The sequence below is a fragment of the Phascolarctos cinereus genome, unplaced genomic scaffold (genome assembly GCF_003287225.1).
Source record: "Phascolarctos cinereus isolate Bilbo 61053 unplaced genomic scaffold, phaCin_HiC Scaffold_2;HRSCAF=192, whole genome shotgun sequence".
Classification (NCBI taxonomy): Eukaryota; Metazoa; Chordata; class Mammalia; order Diprotodontia; family Phascolarctidae; genus Phascolarctos; species Phascolarctos cinereus.
Genome location: NW_027555625.1, coordinates 77,336,159 through 77,357,619, shown reverse-complemented (window position 1 = coordinate 77,357,619; position 21,461 = coordinate 77,336,159). Strand labels below are relative to the sequence as shown.

At 39.9% G+C, this 21,461-nt stretch overlaps 1 protein-coding gene across 1 annotated transcript in view; it reads right to left on the bottom strand.

The window, feature by feature from the left end:
* The window catches only part of VAT1L (vesicle amine transport 1 like), a 111,532-nt gene that overhangs the window by 72,446 nt on the left and 17,625 nt on the right, over positions 1-21,461 (bottom strand). The window lies entirely within an intron of this gene.

Here is a 21,461-nt window from a genome sequence, read left to right as displayed (position 1 = left end):
TACAGAACAGAACAAGCACAGTCCTGGCTTAAAATATTAACATTTTTGGTCTTCTTAATGAATTCTTTGTTAGAGTTTTTGCTTGATCTCTGAAAAGCAAATACTTTGGAATCACTGGAGTCTTTGTTGAAAAATTTTAAATACCTTTGGTATAAAAATTGAGATTAACTCTTGGCTTGGGGCTCAGGATATGGGAGTAGTCTGTACAGAGTAGAGGAAAAAAAATCCTTTCTCCCTCTTGCCCTCCACATTCCCTGAATTAAAGAATCATAGACTCATAGATATAAGAGCTGGATGGAACCTTAGAAGATAGAATGGACCATATACCATAGAATGTTAAAGTTGGAAGGGACCTTAGAACATAAAATGTTGGAGCTAAAAGAAACCTTAGAACACAGAACACTGAATATTAGCACTATAAGAGACTACCTAGTTCAGCCATCTTATTTCATTAGATAAGGAAACTGAGGCTCCTAAAGGGAAAATGACTTGTCCAGCATCACACAATGAGACAGAGCTTGTACTGAAATCCAGGTCTCCTGATAGCCATTCTCTTGCTCCTTCCCACTATACCAACTGTCTCTCAATCAATGGAATGCTGAATTATTATAGTTCCATCCTTTGGATTAAACTGCTCTGAGGAATATTTCATTTCCTTATCACTGTCACTTGCTGCCTCAGTTGGAGTCCTACATGGTCTATGAATCAGATATTGTACCTGTAAAGCTTGTACAACCACATGAGCATATGTGTTATTAGAACAGTTGGCCGAGATACAGACTGGGCTTGGTTCTAGACAATTTGGAAAAAGAGAACATCCAATAATTCCATCATTTGTTTGTGATTCATTTATTAACTAACAAAGTCCCACTCCGATGCCTTATCATGGTGTGAAGATGACATGAAACTCTCAAAGGCTATTGACATGAAACTCTCAAAGGCCATGTATATGGCCAATGGAGGGCAAGCTCTGGCAGGATCTACCATGCTAAGAAAACTTTAAGTATGGCTCAGTGAGAGTGTCTGTTTTCCATGGATCAGCCCAGCTAAGAATGGAGAGAGGCTCCTCACTAGTAGGCTGACCACTTAGTAATGAATATGGCAATGCATGGAACAAAAATACAAAATGATCCTCGGCGCTATTGTAGCTCCCTTCTGCTTCTCCAGCAGCAGTTAACAAAGGGAAAAGAGGGTACTAAGAATCACACAGCTTTTAGAGCATCTCTGAACATTGCCTTAGTTATCGGTACTCTAAATGTGAGATCCCTGACCGGTGACCAACAAGTGGACCGACTACTGGAGGAAATTAACCATACAGATCTTGACACTCTCACTATAAAAAAAAACAGAAAATAAAAGGAAGTTGTTCTTCTTGGATTGGCAAATAAATGAGATTGAAATATTTTTCTTGTATGTCAGAAGGAAAGAAGAAACATGATTTTATAGGACATTTGGCCATCTTGTAATTCCAAGGTCAACATAAGTATTTTCAAAAAGACCACCATGATGTTAATGCACTAATACACTGTCACCAGCTGCAAAAGATAAGGAAACAGAGAAAATATATGAAGAACTTGAGAAGACCCTCCAAATTAAAGCAACATATACTTTGATACTCAGGTATTTCAATGCAAAGGTGAGCATGCACAGACAATAAAAATGTTGGAAAATATGGTTTAAGAGTAAGAAATGAGAAAGGGCAAAGACTTAGAGACTACACAGATGCTTCATGTCTATATATCAAGATTACTTTATTTGAAAAATGATTTGAAAAGAGGCAATACATGTGGTGAACACTAACATCACAAAAATGAAATTGATTCTATTTTAGCTGGCAGGAAGTGACTCATTACTTTTGTGGGGATAATTACTAAATCATCTGCATGCAATCATACCATGGACTTGTTAAAGATTAAAGTTAATAACAAAATTAAAATGGCAAAAACAATTTCATAATTAAAATTGACAAATCTAATCTGACCTATTTAAATAAGGTATTGAAGGGTATTTGCCTGGAGGACGGACATTGATGCTAATCCTTTAAAGGTTACTGATGCAAATCAGTTGTAATAGTGAAGAATTCAAAAGAGCCTAGAAATGGTCTCATACAGTAAATACTTGCTATCCTTGCCAAGGGGAGCTATATGGCAACCAAGGGCAACACTGGCTTAGAATATAAACTCATAAAATCTTCTGCAGAAATATGGTGGAAGTATTCACAGAACAGTGAAGCACAGCGAAGGGAAAAACAAGTTAGATGAAAGCTTACTAAGAAACCTAACTAAGCAAACTCATGCCCAGGACATTCCAGGATGAAACTGGAAGCAGTACAATGCATAAAGGAAAAACAGAAAAGGTCTGTTAAGATTTTGGTAACAAACTCTTTTTAACATCAAGTACAGGGGAGCTGTCATAATTAGAGTCTAATTTTATAATCACCAATGAGTCAAGTTAACAAGAATTTGTAAGAGAATGGAAAAAGCACTGAGGAAAACAAAGATGGTGAAAACAGCCAAACTAGATGGAGGGGAATCCATGCTGGAAGTGACACAATATTTAAAGCATTGAGAGATCTACTTTCCAGACTTCTGAAAAAGAAGAAGAATCCAAAGGTATGGAAAAATGTCAAACCTCATTATACCCAAAAAAGGTGACTGAAAATATTAATAATGGCTAATCCTTATGCCTACTTTCCCACGTATACAAAGATTTTATGAGCACAATCTATGACACCCTTGATGATGTTATAAGAAAAGAACAGGAAGGTTTTCATAACTAATATTCCATAGTAGACCATATTTTTTTACAAACACAGTTGATTACAAAGTATTCAGATAATACAAAATCCCTCTGTGGTTGACTATAGAAGTTATGTGATTAACTGGAGCAAAACACGGCCTTTAAGACTCTCCCAACATATTGTCTTTCATGCATATGTCAACAGCACGCATGATACCTTGAAAGATTTCATAAAAGTGGTATTTTTTCAATAACCCTCTGATTATGATTCTTAAGAGAAGCATAAAACGGGAGATGTATGCTTATTAAAGGTGTTCACCAAAGTCACGGAGAACGTACAGCACAGTCCAAACGGAAGTGGGATTTCCCTACGGGGCCAAGGTCTTGCCGATGCTCTTATTTGCAGATGATATGATGCTGATTGCATTAGAACTTTTCAGAGCTTTGCAAAGACCAATTGCTCTTTTTGCTACCCCATCCCCAAGTTAGCTGCTCCAGCTGTAATATTTCCAGCAAGAAAAAAACACACTGAGTTAACAAAACTAGACAAACGTCCAAGAGAGAGGGGACCCCAAATTGTACAGGACATTAGCTTAGGTTTTGACTCCCCTCCCCGTGTTTGCCTGCTGAGCAACACTCCCACTAAAACTACTTACTGTTAACTATTTGTGTGACCAGGAAGCAGTTTGTATGAAAATGATTTAGAGGAGGTCAATGCTAAAAAGAACTGTCTGTTCCACATATACCAAAATACTTACAGCAGTAATTTTTGTAGTAGCAAAGATCTGGAAGCAAAGTACATTCCCAATGACTGGGGAATAGCTAAGCAAGTTGTGAATGTGATGAATGAAAAATGAATGAAAAAGCATTTATTAAGCACTTGTTACGTTCCAGATGCTGTCTTAAGGATTGGAGATATGACAAATACGATTCCTGCCCTCAAGAACTTCTGCAAAGTGAAGCAAGCAGAACCAGCAAAACACACACGACGGCTACAACATAAATGGAAGTAACAACAAAAAGTGAAATTGAATGCTGTAAAATTGTAATGACCAATCTTGGCCCCGAAGAACTGTAAGAATTTACCTCCCTCCCTTATCTGCAGAAGTGGAAGAGAATGGGTATAGAACAACGCCTGTAATGTCAGATTTGATTGGTATGTTGGTTAGGTTTTTTTTTCCTGTTTTTTAAATTCTTTATTATACAGGATGTAACTTATTAGTACAAAGGGTAGACTCCTATACCAAAAGCCAGGGAGAGTCAAATTCAAATCAGGCCTTGGACACTTACTAGTCGTGTGACTCTGGGCTAGTCACTTAATATCTGTTTGCCTCAGTTTCCTCAAATGTAAGATGAGGATAACAGCACCTACCTCACAGGTAGTTTTGAGGATCAAATGAGAATATTTGGAAAGCACCTAGGACAGTGCCTGGCACATAGCAGGCGTTATACAAATACTTATTCCCTTCCATCAACCTAATGAGTAAGAGCTATAGAAGAGAAGTAGTATGACACAGTGAATTGGAAAACCTGTATTTAAATCCCAATTCTAACACTTACTTGCCATGTGACCCTAGGCAGTTCACTCCAGCTATATGAGTTTCTATTTCCTAGTTTCCCTGACTTCCTTCAGGTCCCAGATACGATCCCACCTCCTGTAAGAAGCTTTTTCAAGTTCCTCTTAATACCAGTGCCTTCCTCCTAAGATTATCTCCAATTTGTCTGTATCTTGTTTGTACATAAATGTCTGCATACTGTTTCTCTCATTAGACTGTGAGCTCCTTGGGAACAGTGACTGTTTTTTGCCTTTCTTTAGGATCCCAGTGCTTAACACTAACACAATGCCTGGCACATAGCAAGTGCTTAACAAATTCTCGTTGTCTTGACCAAAAGTCTATAAAATGGCAATAATATTTGCATTATGTACCTCAAAGGATTGTCATAATGAAAATGCTTTGCAAACTAGGCAGCTAGATAGAGTTCAAACTGGCCTCAGACACTTATTAGCTGTATGATCCTGGGCAAGTCACTTAACCCTGTTTGCCTCCGTTTCCTCCTCCGTAAAATGAGCTGGAGAAGGAAATGGCAATCCACACCAGTATCTTTGCAAGAAAATTTCAAGCAGAGTCACAAGGAGTCAAATATGACTGAAAAACGACTTAAAATAAACTGCAAAGCATTATAAAGATGTGAGCTATGACTCTTTCAGAACGGACATTATACAAGTTGGTGCACATTCAAAGGAAGTCCACCTGAATGGCTGGCCAGGACTTCTTAAACTTTTTCCACTCTCAACCCTTTTTTGCGTTGTGGCAGCATTCATTTGCGGTGTGTAGCATGACAGCACACACAGTGCAAAATGCTCATGATTTGTGTTCAGTGAAGCTGTGTGATGCAATAAGGGCAAACGCTGTCACCAACACCTCGGGTTCACTGTGTGTTTGATTTTTAATTAATTTTTGGTCACTGCACCTTCATAAATCTTTTCCTGTTGTCAAATTTTTTGAAGCCCCATATGGGGTCACGACCCCCAGTTTAAGAAGCACTGCTAAACAACAGGGTGCCGTACCATATGAGGACTAGTTGAAGGATTTGGAAATGTTTGGCTTAGAGGAAAGAACACTGGAGGCCTGGGGAGTGGGGATAATTGTTATCTTCAAGACTTTGAAGGAATGTTGCAGAAGAGGGATTAGACTTTTCTGCTTTGGCTCTGGTGGGCAGAACTAAGAGCAATGAGTAGCAGCTGAGAAAGGCAGATTTGTGCTTAACATCAAGATACATTTCTAATCATTACAGCTGCTTCAAAGTGAATTGAATGATACAGCAGCAAGTTCTAGATCAGCGGCAGTCTCTGGGCAGAGGCTGGATGATCGTTGTTGGCGTTAACGAGAGTGGGGAATATCTGCTTGGGCTAGATACCCTCTGAGGTCCTGTGGGGCTCTGAGTTGCTGTGATTTAACAGTAACAAGATTTTTATGTTCTCATTAAGCCACTCAATGCATAATTTACATTCTCAAAGGCTTAAAGGAAGCAGTTTTATCCCAAACCCAAAGGTCATCATTTGCTGAAGTATGAGCAAATATATTCCTTCTTTATAATGTTGTAGGTTCTAAAATTTGGTGAGATTTGTATGTGAATTATGTAGATAAAGAAACTCAAAGACATTTTAATATAAGGAAGCTAGTACTTTATACCATAGTTCAATTCCAAGGAAGAAACATTTATTAAACACCTATTCTTTGCTCAGTGCTGAGAAAGACACAAACATGAATAAGAACTAGTCTCTGTCCTCAAGAGGCTCCCATTCAAGTAAGGGAGATGGTCACAGATAATTTGCCCAAGGGTAACATGGTCAAAAAGTGACAAAGCTGAGAAGCCAAGCCAGGTCTTTTGACTCCAAATCCAATGCTTTTTTCACTACACTATGCTGCCCCTTATTGATCCCAGTCTTCCTCTGGGTGGGAAGCAGGCAAGTCAACAGCAGGCACTGAACAATGACTCTACAACAATTAAGGTGTTAAGGTAGAATTCTTCTCCCTAAGCTCAGCCTGTATAGCAGTAATCTCAACTGGCTGGAGCCAGATTTTCTTGGATCTTTGGGATTTCTCTGTAGAGATCCCTTTCTGTTGCCACTGTACATGCCAAGCACATACTCAGCAAGTGGCTGTCAAGGACATTTTGCCAGCCATAGCAGTCAGGTGAGCATATTGCTATCGAGATTGGCACATTATCTACTATTCCTTAATTTTCCCCTTAACTAAAAGGGAAGCATCAGTAAGGGGAAAAGGAGAAGGCTCTTCCCTTTTCTTTTCCCAAGGAATACATATCAGTTGGCACAAAGTGATTGTTTGGTAGAGTGAAAAGATGGCTGGATATGGAAGGACATGACCTGGGCTTTAAGCTTCAATGACTCTTCTAGCTCTGAATCCATGGAAGAACATGAAAAAAAGTCTAAGTAAAATGTCATGAGATTAAAGAAGAGTTGGACCATTTCTAGATGGGTAGTAGCTGAGCTAGATCTCAAGAATGGAAATGGTTTTAAGAGATGGGAGAGTCCATTCTAGACATGGGAGATAACAAGTAGTTGTAAAGAGGCAAGAGAAGTTAGGACAAGGTCAGGGAACAGGGGCCAGGCTTGTTTAACGGGGACACAGAGCTTATGAAGAGAACCACCGTGAGATGAGCTTGAAAGGGTAGACTGGAAAGAGATTTGAGAGATCTTTGAGCATTGGCCGAATTTCTATTTTATCTTATTGACAACAGGGAGCTACAAAAACTTTGTGGGGAAGAGGGGAGAAGTGACACAGATGGTTAGACCTGTGTATAAGAACATGAAAGAGACAATAGCAACTGAGGAAGCATGATACAGAGAACAGGCTCTAGGGTCGGAGGATATAGATTCAAATCCTGCCTCTGAGGCTTTGCTCCCTATGTGACCTTGGGAAAGGCACATAACCTTGATGGGCCTCAGTTTCCTCATCTGTAAAATAATGATACTAAATTAAATGCCTTTGGAAGTCCCTTTGACCTGTAAAGTTATGACCTTATGAATGGAGACAGTGGAGGCAGGGAGATCAGTGAAGAGGCTTTGTAATAGTCCAAGGAAGACCTGATGAGAGACTAAACTAAACTGGTAGCATTGGGGATGATTCAAACAACCACGACATTTTAAAATGATTTCACTTAAAGATTTTAAAAACAAACTTAGACTGGCCTCATGCAAGGAATAATTAGATTTTTAGAACTCATTTAGGATAAATGCAGCACTGTTTGTAGAAATACAACATGTGAAGAAGAATTTGCACAGAAGACTTGGAAGATTATTGAAAAATATTTTGTTTAAGCATTTCAATAAAATTATTAAAGTTGTTCAATACACATAACACAATTTAGAAATGATAACAGCTGACATGTATGCAGCACTTTGGTGTCAAAGAACCCCTCATATTCCCTGACAAACCCACTTCACTTTTAAACTCCCCAAGTTCTGTCCAGGGGCATCATGATCCTTCTAGTCTCTGAGGCTAACAACCTTGGTCATCCTCAATTCAGCCCTCAGATCAGATCAAATCAGTGGCCAAATCTTGCTCCGTCTATCTCCATAACACCTTCTGCATTTTCCTTTTTCTCTGCCCTCATATAACCACTCTCTGAGTTCAGGCCTTAATCAGTTCTCACTTGGGCTATTGCACTAGCCTCTAAATTGCTTTGACTCCAATATCTCCCAAGTCCAATTCATCCTTCATACAGCTACAGAAGTGATTTTCTTAAAGTGCAGGTCTATCCATGCTACCCTCCCCCTCCAACTCAATAAACTCCAAGGGCTCCCTATTGCCTCTGGAATCAAACGCAAACAACTCTGGCATTTAAAGTACTTCATAACCTACACTAGCTTGAGTTTTCTGACATCTTACTCCCCGTCTCATGCTCTATGATTCAGCCACTCTTGCTTTACTTGCTGTGTTCCTCATACATGACGCTCCATCTCCCGCCTCTGTGTCATTGTGCTTACTGTCCCTCGTGCCTGGAATGCTCTCCCTTATCATCTTTACTTTTTGGAATCCTTGGTCTGAGTCTTAAAGGAAACCAAGGGCACATCTTAAATGAGGTCTTCCACGGTTTCCTCCACCCCATTCTTTCCCTACAGCAAAATTACTTTGTATCTGCTCTGTACATTTTCTCTCCACTCTATCAGAAGGTAACTTCCTTGAAGGCAGGGGCTACTTTACTCCTGTCTTTGTATGCTTAGCACCTAACAATGCTTGACACACAGTAGTTTAATAAATGCTTGGTGACTTCTTGATTGCTTTCAGGCTCATAAAGCATTTTATAAACATTATATCATTTGATCTTTTAATAATTTAAATTTCTTTTTCTTTTTAGTTAAAAAAAAAACATTTTATTTGTATCTTGTCAGGTAGGCAATATCCAGATATGAGAAGAGAAGAATTTAAGAAGGTAGTGTTTGAGAACAGGATTTGGATGTCTGGATCCTGGATTTAAATACAGGCATTTCAGACTCCTGTCCAGTACTTGACAAATGCTCAAATCTAATCAAAAGGGCATTAAGCTAAAAGGATAGTATACACTCTCTTGGCATATATCCATCAAACCAGCCCTAAAGAACAGCTAAAATGAAAAATGACAGTTGAGACACTCACGAGTTCACAGGAGACAAAAATCCAAGAAACAAGACAGTAGCAAAACTCAAGGTCTGAATGTCTAGACACAAATGTCCAAAGTTAAGGCCATAAGCAAGACAGCTAGCATTGTAAATGCTAGGAAGTGTATTTGACTGCACAGGTATCACTGACACTCGATGTGATGAAATCCTTGACTGAAGTACAAATCTAGAGTATTCCTTATTAAAAAAAACAAGAAAGGTAGAAGGCCCCATCATACTCTAACTTATATTATGCTTATTTTTGTATATGCCTTATCCCAATGGCTAACAAGAGCCTTTCATTCCCATTAATGCTTCAGAGATGCAGGAATATGAATTTATTGGTCTCTCTCTCTCCCCACTAATTCAGTAAGTCTTTATTAAGTGCCTGCTATGTGAGGGCAGTATGACATGGTGGACAGTAGTAAGCATTCATACAGTACTTTAAAGTTTATAAAGCACTTTATAAATGTTATTTCATTTTATTCTGACATCAACCTTGGGAAGTAAGTGCTATTATTATCCTCATTGTGCATATAAGGAAACTGAGGCAAATAGAAGTTAAATGATTTGTTCAGGGTCATATAATTAGTAAATGTCTTAAGCAGGTTTTGAACTCAGGTCTTCCTGACTCCAGGTTCAATGTTCTATCCACTGACCTGTGTTAGGAAGATGTGGGTTCAAGGGAAGCTTTTGAACAAATAAATGAATAAAAAAAATGCATTAAGCATTTACTATAGGCCAAGACCTGTGCTAAGTGCTAGAAATACAAATGCAAAAAGCAAAGACAAACTCTGCCCTCAAGCAGTTTAGGGGAAGAAACAGACACTAGAGAGTGGTGGCCAAGAAGAGGCCCTTTGGTGAAGAAAGTTATAGGGAAAGTGTATGGGGGAAGGGGTAAATGGGCCAAGGGGAACAGACTGGCATATCCCTTTCAGGAACATTAGTAGATTTGATGTAATCTTGGGTTGAAAACTTATTGAGGAGGGGGAAGGGTATATGCTTGGCAGCTGACAAAAAGATGGGAATGAAGATTAGGAGAGGAGCAAAGTGAAACATAGCCGGGCCTTGCCTGAAATATTGGGCCAGATAGCTGTGTTATCATTTCTTAATACTTCAATGCTCTCAGGAGCTATAATTCCAAGTTAGAGCAGTTGTCAGTCTGTATTGGTAGAAGGAGTTTTCACACTGAGAGTTCCCCCTTACTGATGAAATTGAAGGTTCTGACACCACCTGCCCCCCCCCAATTATTAGGGCACCAAGCTAGACACTAGGGATGCAAAGACAAAACAAGAAACATTGCATAGCCCCAAAGGACTTACATTCTGTCAGACCATGTTTATATGACAGATAAATAGAAGAAAGTTTGAGAAGGGAGAGAAAACTACTGCCTCAGAATGTGAGAAAAGGGGCATTCATATCTGTTTCTAAAGGTAAAGCAGAGGTGAGGAGGACAGCCTGTACAAAGATCTGGATATGGGAGATGGAATGCCAATTTTTGGGAAGCAGGAAGCAGGCCCATTTGTCTGGAGTATAGAGTGTGAAAGGAGGAGCAACATGAAAGAAATCTGGAAATGTCTTAAGGGCTTTTAGCACTGAACTAAGGTTAGTGTTTACCACCCAAATTCAGCCCCTCTCCAAAGTTTTGGTAGGCAGCTTCATGAATTTCAGTGGCCAAAAAATTCATTACTTTTGGCCACCTTTGAGATGAGCCTCTCTAAACTTAACTAGGCTGATCCACAGATGAGAGAAAGACAATCTTTCTGGGCCTCCATCCCCAGGGCCACCCAGAAAGCTTCTGTAGCTTGGCAGGCCATAAGAGAGCATTTGAGCCAAATGCAGAGTCTTTAAGAAGCCAGGCTCTAGTGGAAGTCTTGGACACAGTGTATGTACCATAATTTTTTATTGAATTTGTTTAATAGAGAAATAGAACTGGACACTTACCCCAGGAGAGGGTGGGGTTGGTCAAAAACGGGGGGGAAAAGCAAAAATACTCACAGCAACACTTGGGAATTAACAAAAAACTGGAAACAAAGAGTATGTCTATCAAGTAGGGAATGGCCGAATGTGGTTGTTTTTGTTCAGTCATGTCAGACTCTTTGTGACTGCATTTGGGGTTTTCTTGGTAAAGACAGTGGAGTGGTTTGCCATCTCCTTCTGCAGCTTATTTTGCAGATGAGTGAACAGGTTTAAGTGACTTGCCCAAGGTCACACAGTTAGTAACTGTCTGAGGCCACATTTGAACTCAGGAAGATGAGTCTTCCTGACTCTGGGCCCAGCACTCTGTCCCCTGTGCTACCTACCTACCCCTAGAATGGCTGAATAAACTGTGGTATATGAATGTAATGGAAGGTTATGATGCAGTAAGAAATGATGGTCATGAAGAATTCAAAGAAATGTGGGAAGATTTCTGTGAAGTGATGACGAGGGAAGTATCAGAACTAGGAAAACAATAGACACAACTACAATAATTCTTTTTAAATCACTAAAAAGGAATTCAAACTCAGAGTAATCAAAAAGCCAATAATAGTTCTGGAGACTAGATAATGAAATAACCCTCCCTCTCCTCGAGAGAGAAGATGGCAACTCTGCAGAAGAGAATATTGCCTCCGTCACTGGAGGCTACTGTATCCATGGTTTTTGCTTAACTATTAAATACAAGGGGGCAGCAGTGGGGGAGGGAGGCATTCTATAAAGAAAAGACTGTAATACAAAAACAAGAGGCATCAACAAAAATGAAACCATAGAAATCACTGCTTAAAGCCTGAGACAAAAGAAAAAACTCCACAAAGGCTTTATGGACACCCTATATGTGTCCTAGGGACTAGGGAGTAGCATGATTCTCATATTCTATTTAAAAATGTGCAAAATATACTTTTGACTCACCTGCAGTGCTATCACTCGGGTGGGGCGGATGGCAGCGTAACTGAAGTGCTCAGAAATGTCTGGCGTTTAAAAAGAGCTGAGCCAATTTTCCCAGTCAGCAACTGAAGCACACCCCATTACACTTTACATCAAATGCCCAGTAAATATCTCCCCAAGGACGTTAATGTATGGTTCCCTCTATTATTAATGAAGGGTGTGATAGAGAGGTTCTATTCTGTTTAATTTTTCAGTAGTTTCCATTCCTCCAGTCCCCAGCTGCAGGGCTCATGGAAGTGGAAGTGCTGATGGGGCAGGCCTCACGTGAGCACACTTCTGCAGTGCCAGGCTGATGAGTTAAAAGTGGGGACCTTCTGTTCCCTCTTCTCTCCTCCTCCCCATCGAAGACCACTCAGACACCTTCTACCACTATCTCTTTACTCCTGTCTCACATGAAGAGGTGGTTCTTCTTGCCAAGACAAACCTTTCTACATGCATAGACATCCTATTCCATCCTGTTTTCTCCAGCTAATTGTTCCCTCTATTATTCCTACTCTCATCCTTCAATGTCTCCTAGTCTACTGGCTACTTCCCCAATGCCTATAAGCCTGCCCATGTCTCCCTATACTCACTCGATCCCTTCATCCCCACTAACAATTATCCCATATCTCTCATGACTTCCTAGAGGAGGCCCTCTACAACGGGTTCTTCCATTTTCTTTCCTCTCACTCTTTTTTTAACTCTCTGTGGTCTGGTTTTCAACCTCATCATTCAGCAGAAACAGTTCTAATGTTACAAATAATCTCTTAATCACCAAATCAAATGGCTTTTTCTCAATCCCCATCTTTCTTGTCTTCTCTACAGCCTTTGACAGGGTTATTAATTGCCCGCTTCTGAATACTCCTCTCCTCTCTTTTTGTTCTTCACACACCTTTCCTGGTTCTCCCCCGACCCATCTTCTCCTTCTCAGTCTTTTACTGGATCTTCATCTAGGTCACATCCACTAATCACAAATGTCCCCCCAAGGCTCTGTCCAGAGCCCTTTTCTCTTTTCCCTCTGTACTATTTTGCTTGGTGACAGAACCGGGTAGTAGCACTAATGTATGAGATAACGGAAATGACCTTGAAAAAAACTCACCCAGATGGTGCAACAACATAACATTTAATAGGGATAATTTTGAAAGGCAGTTAGGTGGCAAAGTGGATGGACTTGGGAGTCAGGATGATCTGAATTTGAATCCTACCTCAGATATGTACTAGCTGTGTGATCCTAGGCATGTCAATTCACTTCTCTCAAGCTCAGTTTCCTCATTTAAAAAATAAAGATAATAACAGCACTGACTTCCCAGGATTATTATGAGGATATAATGAGATAACATCTATAAAGTGCTTTGCAAAACCTTAAAGCCCTATATGAATGCTTGCTATTATTGCAAGTACAAATTATAAGATCACAGGTTCGATCTAAAGCTCGAAGGAGTTTCAAAGGCCACATAGTCCAAGCCCCTCATTTTATAGATGGGGAAAACTGAAATCCAGAGAAGCTAAGTGACATGGGAAAGCAGGCAGGCAGGCACTGAGCTTTGAAAAATCAGTTATACAAACATGGGAAACGAAGTAGATGCCTATCCACTAGGGAATGGATGAACAAATTGTGGTGTATGAATATAATGGAATGTGGTAGTTCTATGAGAAGGACATACTCTCAACTTTCTCCAGAGTTTCTGTTCTAGGGTTGGGGCTGGCTCACTCACCCTAACTGTACCCATGCCGGCAGGCTGGGCATAGGCAATGACCACATTGCAGCTGCTCATTCTCAGGGTCCTTGAGTAACTGTGGTGTGTGTGTGTCTGTGTGTCTGTGTCTGTCTGTGTCTGTGACACATAGGTCTACTATTCACCATTGGAGTTCCTATGGCTTTAGTGGTGAGCTTCCCATTTAGGCCAACAAATCCCAAATCCAGATTTCTGTCACATATGACACAATCAATACATAATTTTCCCATAGTTCTCTATAGTTCTTTGATTCAGTTTTCCAGCAATAAATGTCCATGTCCTAAAAACAGTCATATATGTTACCTACTGAGAAATAATGCCCTGCAGGCATCTGTCAGTACGTTTGCTTCAGAGAAGAATGCTTTCATTCAGGTACTTCTAGAACTGTCTGTATTTCTTCTCAAGCTACTTTTCTCTGTGTTTCTCACATAAATATTCCCTTTCTGCCCCTTTCGGTAAATAAAATGTTCTGTAAGAAAGGGGAAATACTTTACATAAGACCTGAGTAAACTGATACTGAGTAACGAAAGCAGACCGGGGAACAATATACACAATGACTAAGATGATGTAGGTAAAGAAAACATAAAAAGACAATGGAATTCAGATTAACAGCAACTTTTAGCTACAGATACTCATCTGGATGAAGATCACACTTCCTTCCTCTTGCTAGAGAGAAGATAGACTATAGGTGAGAAGTGGTGGGTATGCTAGCAATCATAGTTGTGTATCAGATGGTTTTGTTATTTTTACAATGGATTGTGTGGGGAGATTACTAGGAAGCAAATATGGTGTCAAAGCATGCTTAAAAGATTTAAAAATCAAATGTACAAATATGGAATGGAGAAGAAATTGTTTACTGACCATTCATTGAGAAAAGACCTGGGGTCTTGGTGATTTCAAATTAAATAACTCAAAAATGTTGCACGACAGCTAAAAACCCTAATGTAATCCTAGAGGGTATGAATAGAAGAAAAGTACACCAAGCAAAGGACATGACAGCCTTGCTATCTGCTCTGGTCAGACCAAACCTAGAATGCTGTGTTCCATTCTAGATACTGCATTGTAAGAAGGACATCCATAGGATGGAGCACTTCCAAAAAGGAGGGTGGCTGGGATGGTGAGGCAATTCAAATTCATGATGTAATGAAGGAAACTGGGGATGTTTGGCTGGGAGAAGAAAATATCTAGAGAGAACAAGACTGTTGTCTCCATGTATTTAAAGGGCTATCATTTAGAAGAGGCCTTGTTTTGCTTCACTATAGAGGAAAAAACTAAGAGTGAGGAGAAAGATTCCAGCTCAATATAAGGAAACATTTCCTAATGCTTTGAGCTGTCCAGAAGTGAAATGGGCTGGTGAGCTCCCCTTCAATGGAGGTCTTCAAATGGAGAATGGATGACTGCACCTTTGCTAGGCTAATGAAGAAATTCCTGTCCAGTTACAAATTGGACTAGATTGCTCCTGAGGCCACTTAACACTTCACAGTTCTATGACTTTATAAAATTTAGGGGATGTTAATGACTTTACATGAATCGCCAATAAAATGGACCATTTCTTATAAAGCAGGAACAGTTTTCTGCAACTGATTCGGAATGTAAAACCTTCAGTGAATCACACTCTAGATCATCACAGAAATATCCTATAGCCATTAATTTCTCATTAACCTTTTTATCACTTACTGTTCTTTCAACCAAATGCCTCCACTTGCAGATGGTTTTACCTATCTCAATAGCACTTAATTCACCAAAATTGGAAAGTTACTTGATATATACAAGTCCACATATTACCTCATTTTGTGATCCTGGGCAATTTCTACTTCTCCCTTGCTGAGCCTCACTTTCCTCCTTTGTAAGATGAGGAAACTTGTACTAGGTGGTATCCAAGTTCTCTTCTGGCTCCAACATTGTATTTTCTTAAAATCTTTCCCGTTCTGTTATTCAAATAGTTATCACTATTCTGTGCTAGGTATGGTGCTGGCCATCAGAGATAAAAAGGCAAAACCAAAGCAGTCCCTGACTTCAAAAGCTTCCATTCTCCTGGAGGAATGTTAAATATACAGAGATAAGTAAATACAAGGGAGGGGTAGTCTGGAAGACTCAGATTCTAGAGTTCACATCTGTCCTCAGACACTTTCTAGCTGTGTGACCCTGGGCAAGTCTCTTAACCCCGTTTGTCTGTTTCCTCATCTGCAAAATGAGCTGGAAAAGAAAATGGCAAACCACTCCAGGATTTTTGCCAAGAAAACCCCAAATGGAGTCATGAAGAGTTGGAAACAACTGAACGCAAAACAATACAAGGGAATCAGAAGAGTGAAAGAGTACAAATAAACAGGAGGAAGAGAGAAGGCATCATGGATGAGCTAAATCCCAGAGTAAGATAAGAATTCTGAAAAGCAGAAATGGAGAGAATAAATTCCAGGGATGGGGTAAGACTGTACACATGCAAAGAGGTGGAATGTCTAGTATGGCTATACTACTAAATGTAGTGTTTTAGTCAGTGGACTGTCATTTTTAAGTGCATACTATGTGCCAGGCACTGTGCTAAACCTGGGGGATACAAAGAAAGGCAAAAAAAAAAACCAGCTCCTCCTCTCAAGGAGCTCTCTGTCTAATGGGGGAGGCAACATGAAAACAAGGACGTACAAACAAGACATTTACAGGGTAAACTGAGGGCAATCTCAGAGGGAAGGGCTAAGTTTAAGGGAAGAGGTAGAAATAAGGAAGAAAAATGTTTCTGGCATGGAGTATAGGCAGTAATTGAGGAACGGCGAGGATGACAGGACCTTCAGGTGGAGATGTCGAAGGCAGTTACTATTCAGGACTGGAGTTCTACTTTGTAAGGCCCCTCCTCGCTCTTATCTTCTCTGTTCTCCAAGATATTACCTCCAAGATAGGCCTTTACTGATTTTCTCTTATTGTAATAATGTGCAAATCAGTCAGCAAGCATTTATTAAGTGCTTATTGTGTGCCAGACACTGTTAAGCACCGGGGAGTACCAAGACAAGGAAAAACAGTCCCTGCCCTCCAGAAGCATACATTGAATGGGGGATATAAAATGTACATGGCAGAACACACAAGATAAAAATACAGTACAGTAGGAGGCAGCTAGATGGCACAGTGGATAGAGCTTCAGCTTTGGAGTCAGGAGGACCAGAGTTAAAATCTGGCCTCTCAGACACTGGATACTTACTAGCTGTGTGACCTTGGGCAAGTCACTTAACTCTGATAAGCCTTACCAAAAAAAAAAAATAATAAGAGTACAGTAGATGGAAAGTAATCCTAAAGGCAGAGGTGCTGGAGCTAGCTTCAACCTACTCAAGAGAGCCAACTGCAGAATTTTCAGTATGTGCATATACGTTTTGGAAACTGGCAAATACTAAAAATCAAGGCTTGATTTATTGTTTTGTTTATTGCACCTTTCCTCGGTTGGTTATTTCAAATCTGTCCTCCATATAACTCGTTTGTACATAATAGTTTCCACACTGTCTTCCTCTTTAGCCTGTGAGCTCCCTGAAAACAGGAACTATCTTTTACTCTTTTCCCTATTCCCAGCACTTAGCACAGAACTTGACACATAGGAGGTGCTTAATAAACGTTTACTGACAGACTGACTGAAGAAAGTGATGAAGAAAATGTAAGTAATGCAGACTAAAAGTGTGCCTTGAATACATTCTGCACCGAGCTCCCCCCACACACACCCTCAAAGCTGGTAGTAAAACATTTCACAGCATAGCCCTGCTTAAAAGGGATGGCACTATCAGTTGAAGGACCAGGAAAGGTCTCCTGGAAGACGCAATAGCTGAAGTGAATCTTTAGATAGTTCATTCTTCAGGTGGCAATGTGATGACGAAGCATCCCAGAAGCAGACACGTTCTCTAATAATCCCGAAGAACATTTCCCTGGGCTTTCAATTCTGAGTGGTTTGAACTACAGTGATAAAGGCAATATACATAATGAATAGAATTTAATAACTGAATATCATTCATCTAAATACACGTCCTGATTTCAGTCCAAAGATCTTTGGCGCTGAAGACGCTGCTGGGAGATGAAGTTCCTATCAGCTAGCTGGTACTTCAACTTCTCTCACATTTCTTCCTTTCAGCACCCATGATATGACTGTCACTTTTGTATACAGGACGGAGGAGGGCAAAGATTCTTCATTCAGCCTTGCCTAGAATCTTCTCTGAGTTGGGCTTTAAGGGAGAATTAACATCAGACCTGTACAAGCCTACATGGTACTTGTAAGAGATATCTGGGGGCACGGGGAAGCGCTCTAACACTTCACAATTCTATGATTTTATAAAACTTAGGGGGGTATTAATGACCTTACATGAATCTCTAGTAAAATGGACCACTGCTCAAAAGGCATAGACAACTTAGGAAAAATTTTCTGGGATCAACTGAGTGTACCCAAATGCACAAATATGGAATAGGGAAGACATTGTTCATGTGAAAAAGACCTGGGACCTAGATGATTTCAAATTAAATAATTCACATACTCTGTGTGTTCCAGCCACGTTGGACCATTGGCTATTTCCCAAATTCAGCATTCTATCTCCTACCCTGTCCCACCCCAATTTACTGATACAAGCTATCCCCTTCTTTCTGGAATGAACTCCCCCTTCAAATTCACCTCTCTGATTTCTTCTTCCTTCAAGGTTCAGCTCAGGCACCACTTCCTATGTGAAGCCTGCCCTGATCCTCCCATAGGCTAAAGATCTCTGCATCCTCAAAACTACCTCAGACACACTCATTATTGCCCCTGCAGTCTCCCAGTAGAATGTAAACTTCTTGAGGGTAGGGACTGTTTCCTTTTTGTCTTTGTATCCTTAGGGTTTAGAACAATGCCTTAGACTAGATAGTGGCTTAATACATGTTGGCTGAATTGAATAGAGATCCATGAATTACAGAGTCCAAAAGCTAGACAGGACCTCAGAAAACACAGCTTACCCAAGAAGTGATCAGTAAGCTTAAAGATCTCTAGGGATAGGGAACCCACCATCTTCTAGGGCAAACCATTCCACTTTAGGATATTTCTAATTGTTTAGGAAGGTTTTCCTTACTTCAAAGCAAGTTCGATCTCAACAACATTCACCCTCCTCCCCACCCCATTTGGCCCTGTGGAGCTAATTAGAAAAAAAAATACTAATCTCTCCTGCACCAGGATAGTCCTTCAAATACTAATATCAGTTATATGCCCTTTAAATCTTTCCTTCTCCAAACTAAACATTTCTAGTTAAACTTCGTCCTAGTTTGGAAGAGAAACATTCAGAGACTATCTGAAAGAAAAAAGAGGGAAGTAATTAGAATTAATTTGATAAAGCCTTGTTAGCAATTGAATTCTGGAGCAGCTTCCATTTGCATTAGGGCTCGGCAGGAATGTGCCAGCTGCCCATCAAAAGCAGCTGGACAGAAGGTTTGACAAATCCTGAGAAAAGGCACAAAGAGGCCCACCATAAAGCAGTTAAGACCTGTTCAAGACCCCCCCCCCCCACACACACACACACACTGAAGGGAGTAAGTGTAGCTAATAGGAAGTTTGCCAGGGCAGTTCCCCATAAGAATAAGCCTCAGAGTGCTACCAACAAGAACAAGGATCTATGGTGTTTCTGCCAGTGCTATGGATGCACAGAGGGCATGTTGAATTCTGGTCCAGAGAAGGAGGGAGTCACAGCTAGGGGAGTGCGTCTCTACTCTCCCTATCACCAGGTTATTAGAAGTAGCTCTCTCGAAAGGAAAGAGTGTCAAGGAAGAAACAAAACAAAAAACCCTGTGAAAACAGAATTCCGCAAATTTGGGAGTTCTTGGATTTAATCTGCCAAGACTCACTAATGCCAAAGTCAAAAACTTCTGGTTTTGCAATATTGTTGAAATATGTATAAAAACCTCACCCAACAATGATGTTCTGGTTAAACTTCTGACAGAGAAATGTTTGGGTGATAGTGAGATTTAACACTCATGACACAGTAGCCCAGGAACTCTTAAAGTCATTTAAATGGAAGCATCAAGAACACCTGAGGTTAAAGCTTTTCCTAAGACAGTTACTGGTTGTGGGACCCTAGGCAAGACACTTAACCTCTCTCAGCCTCAGTTTCCTCACCTACACAATGGGGATAACAACAGCACCTACCTCATAGGGTTGTTGTGATGGTTAAAAGACATGAATTGTGTAAAATGCTTTGCAAACTTTAAAGTACTGTGTGTGTGTGTGTATACATACACACACACATATATAAAATCAAATGATTTTATTAAAATTATTCAAATAATAGGACACTTTCAGATTAAAAATAAAAAATCCAACCATTTATAATTTCTAAACTATATTTGAACATATGGTAAATGAATGAATTCTACATGAAGAGATAAATAAAATGGCTAAAAAATAGACTGAGATTCACAGGAGACCTAGGTTCAAATCCTAGTTCTGTCTGTGACTGTAGGTAGGCCCATCTCCTTTTCTGAGCCTCAGCTACTTATCTGAAAAATAAGATGGCTGAACTACATGATCCCTGATATGACTTCTAGTTATATCATACTATGGAGAACAAGCTAAGGCTCTTCCCAGCCCTGAGAGTCCCCACTCTAATGTCCTTCCCAGCCCTGTGAGTGTCTGTTCTAATGTCTCTCCCAGTCATGACAATCCATGTTTTCTGTGTTTTAAAGATCTCATTAAATACTCTTTTAACATTCTTCTACCCTTTTCTCTTTTCAGTTATATTGAAGTTTTCTACAGAATTATGCTGAGCTCTTCCAATGACCTCCTTTGTCCCCTTCTTGGGCAGGAATCTGATAGAAGTTTGGATGTCCCTTGAACATCATCTAAACTCCTTTAACTTCATTGAGGATCCTCTGTCTTAATTAGGTTGAATAGATCATTTTCTGAGTTTGTTCAGTTTCTAGTCTGGAGAAGGGAACAGAAAACACCTCAGCTAAGGATAGGTTGTTAATTGATTGGTGAAATGAAGTTACAAGGGGCACTTAATTCCAGGAGTAAGGTTATAAATGAGTACTGACTTAAAAGCATTACCTTGGGGTTTTGTGGCTTTCCTAGGGTTTTGGTTCTACTCTATTAATGACATTATTGGGAAATGACTTCGTTCAGGACAACCACATGTAGGATATATCTTATCTCGATCTACATCATTGTCATTTTTCTCTCTCAACAGCTGCTTAAGACTAGCCCAACCCTCTCCAAGCCAAAAAATAGAGATGAGCTCCAGGTGGACTCCATGTCTGAAACAACTATAACACATTTCAAGAGCACTTTAACATTTGCAAAGCACTTTTGTACAAGTACTACTATTCCCATTTTACAGATGAGGAAACTGAGGCCCTGCTTAAGAAAGGAAGTAGCTTGGCTGAGCTCAAATAGATAATTATTAATAGAACGGATTTAATGTTGGCGGCGTTGGCAGCAAACAGGTATACTAGTGCTTTGCTGGTAGAGCTGTGAATAAGTACAAACATTTTGGAGAGCAATTCGGAATTATGTAAATAAAATTAAAATGTCCATGAACTGTTTACTTCAAGATCCCACTGCTGGGGAATCACTGATGAAAAGAAAGTCTCATTTATACCAGAATATTTACAGCAGCGTTTTTTGTGATAGCAAAGAATTGAAGACAAAGTAATTGCTCACAGGTTGGGGAATGACCAAACAAATTGTGGTACATGAACATGATGAATACAGAGAAACTTGGAAAGATTTCCATGAACTGATGCAAAATGAAGTAAGCAGAGCCAAGAAAACAATATATACAATGACTACAACAATGTAAATGGAAAGAACTACAAAACAATCAAGAGGGAATATTTCGAAATTACAACAAACAAGCATTGCTCCAAATAAGTGATAAAAGAAGACAGCTCTACCCCACTCTTCTACAGAAACAGAAGGTCCATGAGTAAAACACATTGCACAT